Here is a 20,257-nt window from a genome sequence, read left to right as displayed (position 1 = left end):
TCTTGTCGCTGAGTGTACAGCCACATGAAGTTGAAAGAAAAGTAATAAAATGTTACATGAAGGATGGGAGACATAGAAAGAGAGGAGTGCAGACACGGTTAAAGAATGATAAAGGCGATGGAAGAAAGATACAGGTATACAGCACTACTATAACAAATTTAGAGGGGTTCAACCTTCCTCTTTTAAGCACTCTCGATTCCGCCCAATTCAGTCCAATTTACTGAACAATAAATACAGAAATGGCTCGGTTCTAGAGCCGAGTGGTGTTTAGTGAAGTCAATATCTGGATGACGATGAGTTTGAACGCGGGTGTGCTTGTGGATACACAGTGTTTAGCACATCTGCGCACAAATGTACTTCTCTCTTTCTCTGTTTTCCACGCAGTTAATGTCGACGATAGAAATGACGGTGGTTCGCACTCGTTAGGAGCTTGCACTAACATTAATCATGTACTGAATCAAAACTCCTGTCTATTACTTCATGATATGAGCAACATAAACATAGCTCCATGAGCTTACAATAGTTACCCACACACACATATATATATATATATATATATATATTCATTCATTCATTGCCAGACGCCATGTATCCCAAACGGGGTGGCCAAGGGCTTAGAGTTAATTGTTTTACAGGGAGGGGCACTAATCCTCCACCAACCCCACTTGACACGTAGGGAGAACGAGCCAACAGCATCTGGTGTTCCCAGGCGGTCACCCATCCAAGTACTAACCAGACCCAACGTTGCTTAACTTCGCTGATCGCACGGGAAGCCGTGTACTCAACGTGGTATATATATATATATACTAAGAATTTTAGTATTAATCTTACTGGAGTTCTTCCCATATCCTTACTTGACAGTCCATGTTCACAGGTGCTAACTCGTGAATTTTAAAACATGGATTGTTACCTCCATACAATATAACCGTTATTTATTCCACTTTATATAAATTATAAGCATATTTAGGGGGAGACGGTGGCTCAATCGGTAGAGAGGTGGCCTGCGGTCCTACCGGACCCAGGTTCAAATCCCCGCTGGGGTAGGGAACAGTTTAAGGATTTCAATTTCATGTAGAGCAGACTTTACCGATCTACCAGAAGACCCGCCGACTGGTCTTAAAAATACCCCAGCTAATACCAATACACCAGTACTGTATGAGACAGCCCTAGCATGTATTCAATATGGACGGTGGGTGTTAGCGCCCAAGTGGTGACATGTAGAGGTGTATGATATGGAGGAGGATTGCTGGGCATTGAGAGCAGGCTGTGAAGCCTATGTCCAGAGTCGAGCACATAAAAAAAGAATATTATTTACTACACAACTGCTTCAGGTATTTTAAGAAACGGAAAGACACACACACACACACACACACACACACACACACACACACACACAGAGCAATATATACTCTCCGCGCATCTAGCATGCGTGGATCTAATCTTGTGTAAAGATAAAGTTAACGTTTTTGTTGACTGCGTGCCGGCGTCGTACTCACATAACCATCAGCCACCACAATAGTTAGCAAGCAAATCAGTCGGTAGGCATAACCGTCTGCTAAGCTGTCAAGACTATCATTAAAACTGATCTTTTGCATGATCTAACCAACAACAATTAACCAAGTAGTTTAGTCAGGTCTCTTTTCTTTCACATCCATTCCGGCCCAGTTAGGACGAAATGGATCCATTCAGATTACATCAGACATACTCAGGTCAGTTTAGGTCCATTCAAACTATTTCAGTTTGACCAGACAAGTTTGGTCAATTCAATTTAATCCTGGGTCTCCCAGTCCAGTTAGATCCGTTCGGGTAAATCGAATCCATTCAGGTTTACTGTGGCTCATTCACATTCAATTACTTCATATCCAGCTCTGGTCACAGGCCGCAATACAGGACAACGGTTTACACCTTGGGTTTGAAAATGGTTCAGAGCTCGGACTGAGGATTATTCGATCACGGGTTTTAGCCCAGGTATTAGCCCAGAGATCATCCATATTCAGGTAGCTGGATTATATCAAAGATTATTCGTTATTATCTGGGACTTAAACCTCAGATTGAAGCACGCATTCGAACACGATTATCACAGCCAATCAGCGCGTGTTTTAAGCCTAACTATGATTTGAATGGAGCGGGAAAACCAGCTTTTAACGAAGTGGAAAAGTAGCTCGCTGCGCAGTTAGTGCATTATTTGGGCAAAAAACTAATCCAATATATAATGAAATATCGCTTAACACGAGTGCATTACACCATTCATGAATAATGTAGTACCGGTAAGTTAGTAAGCTTTAGGGGGGTGCATAAACACCTCACATTTGCAGTTCATTATTTCTGGATTTCCCCGTCAGCTATTTATCTTCCATATGTGATTTTAATAATCATGCAAGTCCTAATGTGACAGCCATTATCAGTTGTTCATTACTGATACGATGTAAAAGTATTACATGTTGAAGCAAATCATGTCCAACCGCTTCGGTCAAACTGCATCAAGAGGAAAGGGAGATTTCTAAATAGCCTATTCAAATGATGTGAACTACCGTTATTCATGCTTCTTTAAAACAAATCTAAATTTCCGATAAAACATATGTACTTTGGGTACAAGAAATATATATTCATTGATGAAAACGTGTCTTACACAAGTACTGGAGGCCACTGTTTGCACAACTGACAGTTGTATGTTACCAACGTCTATCTATCTATCTATTGCCAGACGCCACAATCCCGTACGGGGTGGCCATTTGACTCTGAGTTATTTGTTTTACAGGGAGGGGCACTAACCCTCCACCAACCCACTTGACACGTAGGGAGCACGTATGGTTTGGTTATATGGTTACCACCCAGCGTTGTAAATGGTTTCTTGGCTTACAGGAAACCATTTGGCTTGTCGCTCAATGTAAAGCCACCTGTAACGGAAAGAAAAGCAATAAGTAGTGACAGGAAAGATGTGAGAAATAGGAAGAGAGGAGGGCAGGCACAGGAAAAGAATGATAAAGGCTAAGGAAGAAGTAGGCAGCGCTACATCAAGTGAGTGGATGATGGTCGCCACCATCTACAACGTACGGTGATAAATAAAAGGTTATTGTTAGCGCAGCTGACACTGTGATATGGAAACGTAGGCCTAGTAATAATAAGTCACTGTTGGGCAGCTGGGTGGCTCAGTGGTAGAATGCTGGACTCGAGATCTCGGGGTTGAGAGTTCGCGCCCCTCCCGGGTAGCTGCCGTTGCTCAGAGGGGTAGCGCTCTCCCGTTACCCTAGCAGGGCTATATGATCTATCTAGGTCGAGCTCGGGGGAACAATCCAATAGGTTACTGTTTGCACAACTGACAACGTTTTGACACAGAAGTACGCTAATAACAGGCTACTCTCTGCACAAACGACATATATCATTATACAGAAGTAAGGTATAAATAGGCTACTGTTTGCACAACTGACAAAGCTCTATGAGAAGTAAGATACGGTAATTACAGATTAACGCGTTCATACCATTCTTAGCGTAGAGTGAACAAGGAAGTTTCGCATATCATTTTAATGACATTATCACCCATCTTTCATTTCCACAAAGTCTTCAATCTGTAATAATGTTTGCAAAAGATATTCTCGTATTCATACCAACATTTGCCAGCCTTGATCTCCGGTCTATTCACCCCTTCAAGCCGGTTTAAACCGCAGATGGACTAAACCTTGGATTAAGTGCCTCAGCGGCTCAAAACCTAGTTCTGTTTGGGCTTATGTTGTAATCCAGGTTTAAGGCCGCGGATCCGGCTCAAAACCGAGACTTGAATTTGGGCCTTAATATCCATTAAGGGTTATTAATACAATCCATTTTAGTTTGATTAATTCAAGTCACACAGGAGATGAAGGAGAAAGCTGGCAAGAAAATAAGAAAACGGACGTAGAACAGAGTAACGAGGACCGACCGTTATCCGAGACTACATGTAGTTAGCCGGGAGAAGAAGAGATAAACTAGGATAGGATGATGGTAACTGAGAGGGGATGATAGTAACTGGGAGATAAAAAGAATGACTGGGAGTTAAGAAGTAACTGGAAGAAAAAGTGGTAAATGGGGGTAGGTCACTAAAAGAGAAAGAGGGTAACTGGAGGAAAAGAGTAACTGAAAGGTAAATAATGTAACCTAACTGGGAAGAAAGAACATTAACTTTGTAAGAAAGAAAACAATAGCGAGATAAAAAGAGTATTATTGTTGGGAAGAAAAGTTCTGGTAAGGGAACACTTTCTCTAGTTGGGTAAGAGATCTGGTGTGCAAGAAATAAAACTGAGGGAAGGGAAGGGTCGTAACGAAGGGGATAAGTTGGTGTGAGAAGGTGATGAGAATAATGAGGTGAGGACGGCACAGGAAAAAGGAAGATGGAAACAGATATGGATAATATTATAAAAGGAAGGAGAGACTCGGCCTGAGGAGAAGGGAAAAGAGGAGAGAGGGGAGAGATAAGAATGTAATGAGATATATGAATAAATATTTAAGAGAAAGTGAGAAACGAAGCAAGGAAAAGAGTAGATACTGGCGAGTAACTGAGGGCGTAACAGAACTATTATGATATAATAGAAGAGTAACTTAGAACAACAGATATTAACCCTGTCAAGGTCGGGACAGCTCTAAGAGTCCATTACGGCTCATTAAAAACGGTTTTATTCAGCCGCTAATTATAATGGAAGCCTGAGAGTTACAGCCCCCATACACTCTCCCATGGTCGAAACAACTTTAATTTTAAGTAAGCTAACACCTAACGACTTTCTTAATTTAAGCGTGCGTCATAAGCATTTGAGAATACTAATTAATAGTGAAAAAGAGTAGTTCTGCTAGAGAAGAATTTGTCGAGACTGGCAAGAAACACACAGTGGGAAAGGAAGAAATTCGCAATGCGGTAAAAAGAATCAAGTGGAGGAGTATTGTCGAGAGGAAAAACGGCGTGGACGGTGTGAGTGGAAGTTTGAAATGATGGACAGGGTCATGGGGAGACGATGAATCGTGTGGAGGGAGTGGGATTGGCCGACATATTGAAAAAGGGCCACAGGAGGAAAGAGGATTATCGAATACTTAGGGAAGAAGGAGAGATGTAACTCACAAAAGAGGAGGAAACTCAGAGGAGACAGAGAGGGTTGTGACGAAAAAGAGGTGGTCGTGAGGGGAATATGAAGGGGATTCTGGAGGGAAAGAGTGATGGACTATAGAAAGAGAAAAAGATTGCGGATCGAAAAGAACAGGATACGTAAAGAATGAAAGGAGGGTTATGAAAAAAAGAGAGAGGCTTTGGAGAGTAGAGGGTGTGAAGAACAAAAGATGATGGACATGGGAAAGATGTGAGGGGAGTGGTGGAGAGAATGCACCTAGGGCTGTGAAGAGAAACAATGGAGAGATATTGAGAGCTAGAGAGGAGTTGTGTGGAGAGTAAAAGATGGTCGTGGAGGTAGAAGGGAAGGATGCTGGGAGAGAGCGGGAGAAGAGATGTGGGAGGGGAAAGGAAGGGAGAGGGAAGGGGCCTGGGGAGGGATGTGGAGAGGGAAGGAGGAGTGGTATGGGGAATGAGAAAGGAGTGTGGAGAAATGGAAAGAGAAGGTGTATGGAGAGAAAGAGAGGAGAGATGCTGAGAGAAGGTGGGGGGTGTAGGAAGGGACATGTTGGGAACAGAAAAGTGTGTTGCACTGGATGAGAGAGTGATTAAGAGAAGAGAGTCCTGGCGGGTGAGATTTGCTGGTGTCATAAAAGACTTTGTAGTTACTTGTAGAGAAGTTATATATATATTAGACTTGTGGACAAGCGGTTATTATACTTGAGTAGCTTTGTAAGTAGATAATCTTCTTTCCCATTTGTCATTCAATGACAAGGAGAGGTAAAGAATAGTATGGAACTATTTTTATTTGTCTTGGAAATATTAACGAGTCTCTCACACAGAGCGAAGAATAAAGTAGAGTCCCGGGAGCTATCTCCCTGTCTCGCTCTCTCTGTCTCTCTCTCAAGTTGCTAAGCCCTTCTCCTTACGACCTGTCTGTTCTATGGCTAGCTTCCTTCTGAGCTCTCTTTCCTAAATTCTGGTGAAACAGGAGACGTATCACGTGTGTTCCCTGTGACTGGAAAGTTCTAGAAGCCTGTGTGTGAGTATGTGTGTATGTGTGTGTATGGTCAACAAGGCTTTGTTCACCTGGTGAATTGCTGACAACTAACTGACTAGCTACTTCGTAATCTGTCGTCAGCTTTTCCTCAATGTAACTTGCAAGATCATTTCCCATTCCCAGGCTCGCATAGAGCTGTCTATCTATCTATTTATCTATCTATCTATTATGATTTGTAATTATAATATGGAGTCCTAACATATGCTTGGTCACGCAAAAATGGCGTACCATCGACAGTTAATAGTCATAACATATTAATACATATTATATACACATTATAATGAACTTATAAGCTAATTAAGTGAAATACATAATATTGTAAAAGTAACATAATTGTATGAATATTGTATACATATAATATTCATAGTAAATAGCAATTATCCAGTAATATTACATTTTAAACAAGTTGTATACATTTTGTGAGATGTGTATGTATAACAGACATACACATATAATTGTGCAATGGTAATACTGCTAGGTTATACATTATATATTGAGTTATCATTTTAGTAATGTTTAATATTTTACCTAACTTGTATGATGATACTGGTAATACAGAATTGTGCTATAGTTGTATGACTTATAATATTGTTCTAACATTGTGGTAATACATAATTGTAACATTTTATGAATTGTTACATAATATTGCGGTAAGGCATAATTGTGTTGGCCTTATAATTGTAGTTACATTTTGTTAATGCAACTGTTGCATAAATGTCTTGGCCTTATAATTGTAGTTAAAGTTACATAAAAGTTACATCTTGTTAATGCAACTGTTAATTGGCAAAGTGTAACATAATGCAATCGTTTGTCGTTACATAATTGTTACATTTCGTTTGTAGTTACATAATTGTAGTTAAAGTTACATAAAAGTTATATCTTGTTAATGCAACTGTTACATAAATGGTACATATTGTTTGTAGTTACATAATTGTAGCAAGTGTAACATAATGCAATCGTTTGTCGTTACATAATTGTTACATATCGTTTGTAGTTACATAATTGTAGTTAAAGTTACATAAAAGTTACATCTTGTTAATGCAACTGTTACATAAATGATACATAATGTTTGTAGTTACATAATTGTAGCAAGTGTAACATAATGCAATCGTTTGTCGTTACATAATTATAATATGGAGTTACATAATTGTTACATATCGTTTGTAGTTACATAATTGTAGCAAGTGTAACATAATGCAATCGTTTGTCGTTACATAATTATAATATGGAGTTACATAATTGTTACATATCGTTTGTAGTTACATAATTGTAGCAAGTGTAACATAATGCAATCGTTTGTCGTTACATAATTGTAATAATTGCAGTCTTGACATATGAATCCGGTCATGCTGCGGTCGATGATAGTGATGATGTGACATGCCACTTGCTTGTGGAGACAACAGTTTGCTTTTTTGTTTGTAGTTTATGTGGTATTTTGGCATATGTAGTAACACTTACACTTATTTTCATTTGTTTGTTATGTGATCTTACTCTATTTCTCTCTTTTTTCTTTCTTACTTTTTCTTTCTTTCTTTTTTTTTTTGTATGTATTGATTTTCTATAGTTTGTTTTTCTTCGCTTGTGTACGCATTTTCTATGTTGTTCTTGGTTGCATAATTACTGGCTAATTTCCTTGGGATACTTTTTTAAAGTTTAGTTTATATTGCACAGGTATTACTGAAAATGATATTATATAGTCCCATATTTTGTTATTTTATATATATATATATATATATATATATATATATATATATATATATATATATATATATATATATATATATATATATATATATATATATATACACACACTATTAACTATATACACTGACTTGTTGTTCACTTGTACCTATCGTGGGTAATATGTGTGTCAGCACTGTGTGGAAATCATTGTCTTCACGATTGTGTTGAAGATGTTCATTCTTGCTAACGTCATTTGTGTTGGCCATTTTTTTTCTTTTTTTTGGTCTTCCTTTTAAGTTAATTTATCTGTTTCCACTAGATAGCTTTAATTAATAAATGTTTAATACAGTTCTTTTAATCGCTCACTGAGTAACTGTGATGGTATATTTTCTTTATCACTTTGTAGATATAATAATGTATAGCTGTATGTATGAAACACGTATTTTATGTAGGTATAAATGGTAACACTCGTCGGTAGTAAATAAATGTTATAATAAATGAATGAATATATACAGTGTAGAATATTTATTGTTGGTGATTATTTAGTGTTTGAGTTATGCAGATAACTGAAGTAAGTATGTGTATTTAAGCTGTAACTATACAGCACGTTTTATATGTTTGTGCAGAAGCTTATTGTCTATCACTGTGTATTGTATAAATGAAGTAACTATGTAACTCACTAATTTTTACCGTGGTGGGAATGGTGTGAGTGGTGGTGCAGGTGGTATATTGACCGACGTGGCGTCTTTTCAGAAAGCACACAAGATGACGTCGACTTCCCACACTGGTAGCTGTGGTGAGTGAATGAGTAGCGATGAGTAACTTGAGTGAAGACGAGTGAGTAAGATGAGTTGTGAATATGGACTTGGTATTTGCTTCGTCGTCTTGACCTCTTGACTCCTGCGTCAGCGTTGGGGGTTGGGTGGATGTAGCAGAGAGAGGAGGGTGAGGTCTGGTGGTTATGAGGTATGAGTCGTGTCTCACTCTTCGTTTGTTTTTGTTTTTCTTTGTCGATGATTTCTCGGTCCTTTTCTCTTGTGATTTACTCGTTGTAGGATGAAGACTGCCGCTACTTGTAGGTGCGTGTAGAAGATTATACAGACGACTCGTAGAGTTGTTACTTGTAGTTGATTGTAGATGGTTGTAGTTCGCCAGTTCGTCGTAGAAGTTGCAAGACTGTTTGTATCAATATATTGTTAAACTACTTGCAAGGCGTCCTGTGACCTCTTCACCTCTACATCAGCATGATGATCGGGGAGACGGAGGGGGCTGGTTGTAGAGAACTGTCAGGAGCTGGTTGTAAGTTGTTGGTTGTGAGAGGTATTCTTGTTTTCAATCTTGATATTTTGTAGGAATTCTCTGTTGATTCGTAGACGAGGTTCATATCCCACCGCTGCCACCAAATGTCATAAAAGACTTTGTAGTTACTTGTAGAGAAGTTATACAGTATATACAGTATATTAGACTTGTGGACGAGCGGTTGTTATACTTGAGTAGCTTTGTAAGTAGATAATCTTCATTCCCATTTGTCATTCAATGACAAGGAGAGGTAAAGAATAGTATGGAACTATTTTTATTTGTCTTGGAAATATTAACAAGTCTCTCACACAGAGCGAAGTATAAAGTAGAGTCCCGGGAGCTATCTCCCTGTCTCGCTCTCTCTGTCTCTCTCTCAAGTTGCTAAGCCCTTCTCCTTATGACCTGTCTGTTCTATGGCTAGCTTCCTTCTGAGCTCTCTTTCCTAAATTCTGGTGAAACAGGAGACGTATCACGTGTGTTCCCTGTGACTGGAAAGTTCTAGAAGCCTGTGTGTGAGTATGTGTGTATGTGTGTGTATGGTCAACAAGGCTTTGTTCACCTGGTGAATTGCTGACAACTAACTGACTGGCTACTTTGTAATCTGTCGTCAGCTTTTCCTCAGTGTAACTTGCAAGATCATTTCCCATTCCCAGGCTCGCATAGAGCTGTCTATCTATCTATTTATCTATCTATCTATTATGATTTGTAATTATAATATGGAGTCCTAACACTGGGTGGCTTGAGACACTGCTGGATGGAGGAGGTAGTATGAGAGAGAATGATGGGCGGTGGGAAAGCAGAAGAAGAAGGTGGAAGAGGAGCTGAGTATCAGGGAGGGGGAGGGAGGTTGTGGAGGGGAGGTGGAAGGTGGTAAGGGGGAAGTGGAATGCAGTGGAAAGGGAGGAGAAGGAGAGTGGAGAGAAGGGGTAAATGGCGATGTCGGGTGGAGAGGACGAGGAAGAAGAAGGAGAGTGGCGTGGAGAAGGAGAGATAAAGGAGGGTATAAAGATAGATAAACAGGTGAGGGGACTGACAGGGACGAGTGGATATGCACAAGTAGATATATGGTCAGACAGACAGGTGGGTAAACGGAAAGACAGGACAAGCGGGTATGAGAAGACACAAATGTGGATGTACACACAGACAAATGGTGATACAGACAGACAGACAGATGGGTATACAGAAAGACAAGTGGCTATCCAGACAGACAGGCAGGTAGGTATACAGGCAGAGAGGCAGAGGGGTATAAAGACAGTCATCAGACGGGTAAACAGACAGACAAGTGGCTATCCAGACAGACAGGCAGGTGGGTATACACAAAAGTAAATGAGTATACGAATATTGACTGGTGGACATGAAGAAACAGATAAGGGGATATACAGACAGGTAGGTATAAAGAGACAGGTGGGTATACAGACAGACAGACAGATAAGTTTAAAAGAGATAGTTGAGTATACAGACCGAAACATAGGTATATAAACAGATAAACAGGCGGATACACTGGTAGAGAGATGAGTACCTTTATACAGAGACCCGGATGGGTATAAACGGTATACAGACAGACAGGTGGGTAAACACACTGGCAGGTATACAGAGAGACAGGTGGAGATACAAACAGAAAGGTGGGTATTCAGACAGTATGTGGATATTTTTTATGGAAGGAAGAAAGGACCATAGGCCAGAAGCCCGCAAGATTGTTCCCTCCAAGAAAATAACAAACACAGGATAACAGAGAGCCAAATTCAAGATCAGTTATTTCAAGATGCCTGGACATACCGCATTTGAAAAACAGGAGGTCATAGTCAGTAGGAAACTGAAACAAAGGAAGACAGTCCCAGAGTTCACCTCTTCCATACATGAAGGACTGGGAGTAAAGGTCCTTGCATTAACCCGAGGGATTCCGTCGACGTATGGATACGTTGCAACATTTTGCATTTGCCAGTCCCGACAACGTAATGGTACGTCACGCAATTGCAAGGTTCATAATTTGCACAATTTTCAATTTCCGCACGTGATTTTTTGTACATATACACGGGACATCTTCCTCTATTCCTGTACAAGATGCCAAGCAGAGACAATGCCTTACACCACATAACTAACCTCCCCCCCCCCTGCATGCCATTGTCTCGGCAATTCACCTGTTACCAGTGACCTGGCCAATAAAGACATTCAGGGCCAGAGTGATTCCCCAGTCATTGACAATGTGGAGGACAAAGTTTACATAGCTTTAGAGGAAGAAACAGTCAGAAATGATGATCACGTAATGTGGCAAAAAAAAAGGTCAGGTATGGTGATGAGTTAGTGAGTGAAACAATGCTTATAATGACTATATTACTGTTTGAAAACCAACATACTCTCATACTACATATAAATTCGTACCAAGTAAATAAATAAATACCGTTTATGACTGGTGTGAAACAGTTACCCTCCCATAGAACTCGTTTTTTTTCGTGCTAGCCTGTCAGAAAACCCAGTAAGGTAAGGAGGTACTGCTACCTGGATCGAGTATTTTAAATCTCAGTTGAGCGATTTCTCTATGAATTTTCGATGTTTCTCACCAAAAGCGGAGGTTTTAGCCAAAAAAAAAAAAAAAAAATCGAAGATACCTCAGGATTGGGCGGTGCTGGAGGTGCGAAATAGCTCGGGACGTGACGAGTTAAAAAGCTGGACAGAAAAGGGATGAGGGTTTATTGCTACATGGGTGCTACGTGCCCGCATGGTGGTGGAGGGATGCAAGCAGATAGTTCAGAGGAGCGGTGACTTTTGAAGTAGTGATAGAAAAGAGATAAAGATTCAACAGCGTGACTAAAAGATGGAGGTTAAACAGAGCTAGTAAGAGAAGGAGAATTAATGATATGGGAAGCCTTTACGTCCACCTTGTTGAGAAGAGCTGCATGTGTGAAGCCTCCCCACACATGAGAGTTGTACTCTACACAGGGGTGAATAAAAATTGTGTATGAAGTCAACAAATGTGCAGGGATAAACAAGGCACGGAGATGGCTTAGTACACCTAATCTCTTGGAAGCAGATTTTACAAGAGACATAATATTATATTTCCAAGATAAATTCTGAGTGAATGAAATTCTAAGTGTGTTTAAAGGTAATGCAGGATTGAGCTGGACACTGTTAAAAATTAGAGTATACTCCTCCGGAAGATTTTGACTGGATGAAAGATATATGCACTAAGTTTTGAGTGCATAAAACCAAACAAAACTACATTTACCCTAGTCAGAGATATGAGCCAAGTCAGACATTAGGGGTGCCATCGCTTCAACCCTTGTTGTTAGAGTAATTGCTGAGATGGATGCTGTGAGAAGCGAATAGAAAGGTGAAGGGTGGTCATCAGCGCATGAGTGGATAGGGTTATATGTACAACTTAGAATGTAATTGATGAATGGAAGAGAGTTGGTGATAGAACAGAGGCCTGAAGAACACTACTGATAATAGCCCTAGGAGACAAACGATGGTCGTCTAATGCAGCAGCTATAGAACGACCAGAGAGGACTCTACAGATGAAGGCACAGATAGAAGGATAGAAACCGTATGAGGACGGTTTGGAAATTAAAGATTTATGCCAGACTCGATCAAAATCCTTTGAGATGTCAAGTGCAATCGCAATGCTTTCACCTAAGTTCCAAAATGAGGATAACCAGGAGTTCTTAAATGGTAAATGAAAAGAATGTCAGTGAAATGTCCCTGGCAGAACCAGTACTGACAATCGGAAAGAAGGTTGTGATAGGAACAGTGCTCTGAACAGATTCAAAAACTTTTGCAATACAGGATGTTAAAGGGATTGGGCGATAGTTGGAGGGCTTGGAATGGTCACCTTTCTTTGGGACAGGCTGAATGAAAGCAAACTTCTAGCAAGAAGTAAAGATACAAGTTGACAGACAAAGATGAAAGAGATTACTTCGGCAGTGTAAGCACAGAAGCACAGTTATTCAGGACAACAGGAGGGATCCCATAAGGACCATATGCCTTGATAGTATTGAGACAAGTGATGGTGAAAAATACGTCAACTGAAGACATTTTAACGTCAACCATGAGGAAGTCAGAGGAGAAAAATCATGGAGGAACAGCACAAGAATCATCTGAAGTGAAATAGGAGAAAGTCTGAACAAGGAGTTCTGCTTTATCAGTAGAAGAAACAACTATAGAGTAATCAGTGCGGAAAAGAGAAGAGAAGGATGATAAGGTAAAGTCGTTAGAAAGGTTTTTGGCAAGGTGCCAGAAGTGGGAAAAATTTGAGTTTGAGAATTCAGAGCATTTAGTATGAATGAAATTATTTTCAGCAGAGAGAAGAGATTTAGCACATAAAAGAGATGAGATTCAGGGGTGGGTTGGCTCCCAGACCTTTTGGAAGCCATCTCCCTGTTGTGGACAGCATGCGAACAAGCGTGACTGAACCACTTTTTATTTTTTTTGAATTAGTCACAGGATAAGAGAAAGTAATGTATGCTTCCATGCACGAGAGAATAACCTCCGTAATGCGCAAGACATACTATGATGGCTGTGGGTTATGGAAACAATAATCATTCCAGGGAAAATACAAAAAAAGAAGCCACCACTTCTAACCTGGGTCCACAGGCCTTACTGGAGAGATAGGACAGGTTTAGGTGATAAGGCTGTGATAAGAGAAGCCCAGCAAAGGGAAACGATTAACAGCATAAGCAGAAAGATTAGTTGTAAGGAAGAGGTCAAGTAAGTTGGTATTCTCTCCAAGGAAGTCAGGGATACGTGTACAGTGCTGTACAAGCTGCTTTAGGTCATTAGTGACAGAAAAGATCACCAGGTGGATCAGTGAAAGTAGAGGAGAACTAAAGGTGGTGATGAAAATTGAAATCACCTTGATTGAGATTTCACAGAAAGGAAAAATTGATAGGCTATGTTCCATTTTAGATGTAAAATAGTCAAAGAATTTTTCATTGTCAGTAGACTTAGGTGATAAATTAACAGCACAGATATACTGGGTGAGAGAATGACAGGGCAGCCGAAGTCAGAGAGTAGAGAATTCAGAAGATTCAAATTCAGGAACAAGAGAGCAAGATGTGTTGTTGCATACATATACACAACAGCCACCTTTTGCTTTGAAGTGAGTATAGAGATTTAGCAGGATACAGAGAATTGTTAGCTATCAGTCGCATGAGACAGTTTTGTCTCAGTAAGGATGAGAAGGTGAGCTTTAGAGGAGGAAAGGTGGTGATCAACAGAGAGAAAACTAGAGGAAAGACCACGAATTTATTAGAAATGAAGAAAAAGTGACTCAGACAGTGATTCCACGCATCTCGCTTGGTCACCAGCGGGAGAGGGGTGGATGGTGGGGAAATTTATAGACTCCCCTCCCTACCCCTCCCATACGGGGACTCCGAGGTTTGGCGTTGAGAGGTCATTTTTTAAGGAAATTTTGAATAGAAAGTGTAGTGTGTTATGTGCTTATAATTTGGTGTTGACAGTTAGAGGAACCTGTATTGGAGAGTATGCTGGCCTACTAGACATGCAGGCTGGTAGGTGGACATACAGGCAGACTGGTGGACATACAGACAGATGGATATACAGACACAATTGGTTATACCAACAGGCAGGTAGTTATAAAGACAGACTTGTGGATATACAGACAGCCACGTGGATATACAGACAGAGAAGTGGATATAAGACAGGCATAGTAAAAGGTTGGCACAGAGACAAGTAAACAGATAAGTGTGCAGAAACAAAAGGTGACTGTACCCACAGACAGCCAAATAGGTCTACAGACACAAGTGAGGTGGATATAAAGATGCACAAACAGGTGATCGAGAAGGCGTACTAGCTGAGTACTGCACGTGGTGGGTATACAGACACATAAATGGGTGAGTATAACACATAGACAGGTGTATATACAGACAGATAAACATGTGGATACAGACAAAGACAGGAAGTACACCACACACACACACACACACACACACACACACACACACACGTACAGTACATACAGAGGATACACAGGCAGACAGGTGGGTTCACAGACATTTTGCAGCATTGTTCACACATGACAATGAATCTGGGTGCTGGGCTGGGCAGGGAGGTTGGTTGTCTTTAATGCTTCTAAGACTCAGTTCTTACACCTATCAACCCGACAAAATCTTCCACAGGTATACCCACTAATGTTTAATAATATTCAGATTAATCCTGCATCATCCTTGAACATGCTTGGGGTTTCATTTACTCGAGACTTATCTTGGAAAGATCATATTGCATCTCTTGTAAAATCTGCTTCCAAGAGATTGGGTGTGCTAAGCCGACTCCGCTCTTTCTTTACCCCTGCACAATTGTTGACTCTATACAGGGGTTTTATCCGCCCCTGTGTGGAGTACAACTCTCATGTGTGGGGAGGCTCCCCACATACAGCTCTTCTCAATAGGGTGGAGTCAAAGGCTTTTCGTCTCATTAACTCTCCTCCTCTTACTGACTCCCTTCAACCTCTGTCTCTTCGCCGCACTGTTGCATCTTTATCTCTTTTCTATTGCTACTTTAATGGTCACTGCTCCTCTGAACTGTCTGCTTGCATTCCTCCACCTTTACGACGGGCGCGTAGCACCCGTCTGGCAGCAAACTCTCATCCCTTTTCTGTCCAACTCTCTAATGCAAGAGTTAACCGTTACTCCCAGTCTTTCATTCATGCAACAGGTCAGCTCTGGAACTGTCTCCCTCTGTCTGTATTTCCTCCTGCCTATGATCTCCAGTCTTTCAAACGCAGTGTGTCCAGGCATCTCAAAATGATCGGATCTTGAATTTGGCTCTCTATTGTATTTTGTTTTTCTCTTGGAGGGAACTGTTACTGCGGGCTCATGGCCTTTGGTTCCTTCTTCCTCGCATAAAAAAAAAAAAAAAAAAAATATATCTGGATTATTATGAAGTGTCTGATACATATATACTGTATTTAAATAATTTAATATACACAATGGCGATTCAGTTACTGCATGTATAATATATAAAGGAGGACCATTAATATGCTAGTGTATTAACGTTTTCATTGCAATGACGTATTTCTCATTTTACTCTTGATACCACCAGAGGACTTTCATCTTGTTAGGAAGGGCTAAATGATAATCATATAGAACCAGTCGAGTTCGTAAAGACTCCCAGACACTGAAGAAAATGGCTTGAAGAAGTAGGAATTAAATTTTAAAATATGTCATCAGACTCAGGAGGTTGATAATACTGGGTGTTCGAAAATGGGTAACATTATTTAACGTGGCATTATAATAATCTACTGGAACAAACGAAGTAACATCTAGAAGCCACCTCACGATGGGATCTCACCACCCACGTAGCCATCCAGCCAACCTCGCAACTGAAAACATTACCACTCCTCGCGCTTCGCAACGCGGGTGATAAGCAAGCGGAGTGATAATGTTTACCATCCCCGTTGCGAAGCGAGTGGAGTGGTAATATTTTGGCTTTGTTTGTGTGTGATTAAACAAAATATCTCAGGAACGACTTGAGCTATCAACATGAAACTTTCAGGGCATCAAAATATGACCAAAATCTTGGACGAGTTCAAAAATGGGCTCTCGGGGTCAATGTTAAGGTCACCAAAACGGCTGGCAAAGGTATACTAGTCGACCTTTGGTGATCTTGACCTTAACCCCGGGTGCCCATTTTCGAACTCGTCCAAGATTTTGGTCATATCTTGATGCCCTGAAAGTTTCATGCTCTTAGCTCAAGCAGTTCATGAGATATCTTGTTTACCCAGACTCAAACAAAGCCAGCCAGCCAACCTCACAACTGAAAACATTACCACTCCTCTCACCACCCGCGTTGCAAAGCAAGAGGAGTGGTAATGTTTTCAGTTGTGAGGTTGGCTGGCTGTCTTTGTTTGTGTGTGTTTTATATCCTGAATTTGCTACAAATCAGAAATGGAGGTGGAAAATTATATCTATCTATCTATCTATTGCCAGACGCCTCAATCCCGTTTGGGGTGGCCACAAACAAATAGCCTCCAAGTCACCCTGTCCCCCGCCATTTCACTGCCCTGCTCCCAACTCACACCCCCCTCTCTCATATACCTCTCCACCCCATCCCTCCATCTCATCCTCAGCCTCCCCCTCGCTCTTCCCCCCTCCACCTCACTCACATACACTCTCTTCGTCAGTCTTTCACCCACCATTCTCTCCACATGGCCAAACCACCTCAGTGTGTTCCTCATAACGCTTCCTATCACATACACATCCACACCACAACGCTCCTTTATATCCCCATTCGTCAGCCTGTCTCTCCATGTGACTCCACAGACTCCTCTTAAATAACTCATTTCCACTGCTCTCACTCTTCACTTGTGTCCTTCCAACAATGTCCAAGCTTCACTTCAATACGTTAGAGTTGGTATCACAATACTGTCATGTAGTAACTTTTTCACTTCCACGCTCACTTCCCTGTTTCTTATCACTGCTTTCAAAGAACCAGCAACCTTTCTTCCCTGCTGTACCCTTTCAAGCACTTCACCCTCCAAAGCTCCATCCTTACTCATCACACTACCCAAGTACTTAAACGTACTCACATTTTCCAATTCCTTACCATCCAACCTCGCTGTACATTCACTGACTTCACCCCTCTCAAAGACCATCACTTTACTCTTCCCTACATTCACCTTTAGATTCCGTTTCTTACACACTCTCCCAAACTCATCCACCAAGTCTTGCAGCTCCCCTTCGTCTTCACTCAACAACACAGTATCATCTGAAAACAACAGTACAGGGAGTTTCCAAACATTATCCTCTCTCATCAGGGCCACTCCAACATCCACTACCCTACCTTGTACCTCTTTTATTACCCATCCATGTACAGATTGAACAACCATGGAGACATGACACATCCCTGTTTCAAGCCAACCTTCAAAGAGAAAAATTCACTTAGTTCACCATCCACACGCACTGCAGCCTTCGCACCATCGTACATACTCTTCACAGCATTCAACAACTTCCCATCTACTCCATAAATTCTTAACACTTTCCACAATCTTTGTCTATCCACCCTGTCATATGCTTTCTCCAAATCCATGAAAGCCGCATACAACTTCTTTCCCTTCTCTAGAAACTTTTTCACTAAAGATCTAAGAATGAATATCTGATCTACACAACCTATTCCCTTCCTAAAGCCTCCCTGTTCTTCTCCAACTAATTTTTCTGTTCTTTCTCTAACTCTGTCTATAAGTATCCTTCCATTCACTTTTCCTATTATACTAAGACAAATGCCCCTATGATTACCACACACTTCTTTTTCCCCTTTTCCTTTGTACAAGGGAATAATTATACCTGACTTCCAATCCTCCGGGACTCTACCTTCCTCCCAGGCCAATCTGTACATCTTCCACATCCATTCTACTACTATCTCTCCCCCATTCTTCAGCATTTCACCACACACTCCATCAATTCCCGGGGCTTTCCCCGATTTAACTTTCTTCATTGCTTCCACAACTTCTATCCTACTGATTTCTTCTTGTCTTCTCACCTCCCTCCTTCTCCCAGCCATTCCCCAGCCACTTATACTCGCATTACTTCCATCCTCTATGTTCAACATTTCCTTAAAGTGTTCTCTCCATCTGCTCACTTTTTCTCCCTTCTCCACTAGTAATCTATCATTTTTATCTTTCACTCCCCTGCTAACTTCACTTCCACCCTGTCTTACTCTTTTCACCTCTTTCCAGAACATTTTCCTACAGTCCCTCCACTTTACACTCAAATTCCTTCCAAATTCCTCATCCACTCTCTTCTTACTCTCTCTTACTAATCTTTTCACCTCTCTCTTTCTTTCTACATATAACTCTCTCTTTCGCCTGTCAACTTCTTCCACGCCCCTATTTCTCATCCATTCATTGTATGCTTTCTTCTTTTGTGCCACAGCCTGTCTCACCTCTTCGGTCCACCACGCTGTTCCTGAAGAAGTGAAAACGCCGAGGAAAAAACTTTCTGGCAACGCAGGTGGTGAGATCCCATCATGAGGCGGTTTTTAGTTTCAGTTGTGAGGTTGGCTGGCTGGCCTTGTTTGTGTGTGGGTAAATAAGATATCTCGTGCATGGCTTAAACTATCAACAAGAAACTTTCAGGGTATCAAGATATGGGCAAAATCTTGGACGAGTTCGAAAATGGGCACTCGGGATCTAGGTCAAGGTCGCCAAAGGTCAACTAGTTGACACTGGCTGCCATTTGGGTGACCTTTATAAGCTTTGAAGGGGGCTGCCCTCCTAACTGACAATGCTGGAAAATTTCATATGGTGGAAGACATTATCAAGGAATCAGACCAACATACATGAGGTGTTTCGTTGAAGTCTGTGTACTCACACTCCCCTATTTGTGATCGTGTCTGTTATGGGAAGGGATTTGACTCCTCAAGAGCCACTGAAAGCAGAGAAGATTTCCAAGCCATATCTCCCATCCTTTCACTATTTTTGCTAATTTTCAATTTGGTATGGGCGACTGGCAGCCCCTAAAAAAAAAACGTGGTAGGAAAACTATATCGTGAAAGACCTTCGGAGTATCGAGACAGACTAACGGGAGAAATTTCATTCAGATCAATCAAATATCCTAAAAAGAGTTAAACAGAGACATACAGACAGACAGATCAACATACGGACACGCTGGATCTCGCGCAACTTTTTTTTTTTTTTTTATGCTAGGAAGAAGAAGTCAAAGGCCGCGACCTTGCAAACTGTTCCTTTCAAGAAAAAAAAACAAAATACAAAAGAGAGCCAAATTCAAGATCCAATCATTTCGAGATGCCTGGACACACTGAGTTTGAAAGACTGGAGATTATTGCTAGCAGGAAATACAGACAGAGGGAGACAGTTCCAGAGTTGACCTGTTGCATAAATGAAGGACTGGGAGTAACGGTTAACTCTTGCATTAGAGAGTTGGACAGAAAAGAGATGAAACTTTGCTGCTGGACAGGTGCTACGCACTCGCCGTAGAGGTGGAGAGATGCAAGCAGACAGTTCAGAGGAGCAGTGACCATTGAAGTAGCGACAAAACAGAGATAAAGATGCAACAGTGTGGCGAAGAGACTGAGGTTGAAGGGAGGCAGTACGAGGAGGAGAGTTAATGAGACGAAAAGCCTTTGACTCTATCCTATTGAGAAGAGCTGTATGTGGGGAGCCTCCCCACACATGAGAGTTT

General features: G+C 41.0%; 1 pseudogene; it reads right to left on the bottom strand.

The window, feature by feature from the left end:
- Positions 1 to 684: 684 nt before the first annotated feature.
- On the bottom strand, positions 685 to 803 carry LOC145405150 (5S ribosomal RNA; annotated as a pseudogene).
- Between the last annotated feature and the right edge of the window lie 19,454 nt (positions 804 to 20,257).

The sequence above is a fragment of the Coenobita brevimanus genome, chromosome 65 (assembly GCF_032717465.1).
Source record: "Coenobita brevimanus isolate Jiangsu-jjx chromosome 65, ASM3271746v2, whole genome shotgun sequence".
Lineage (NCBI taxonomy): Eukaryota > Metazoa > Arthropoda > Malacostraca > Decapoda > Coenobitidae > Coenobita > Coenobita brevimanus.
Note: the sequence above shows the minus strand (reverse complement) of the source record. Positions and strands in the feature narration are given on the sequence as shown.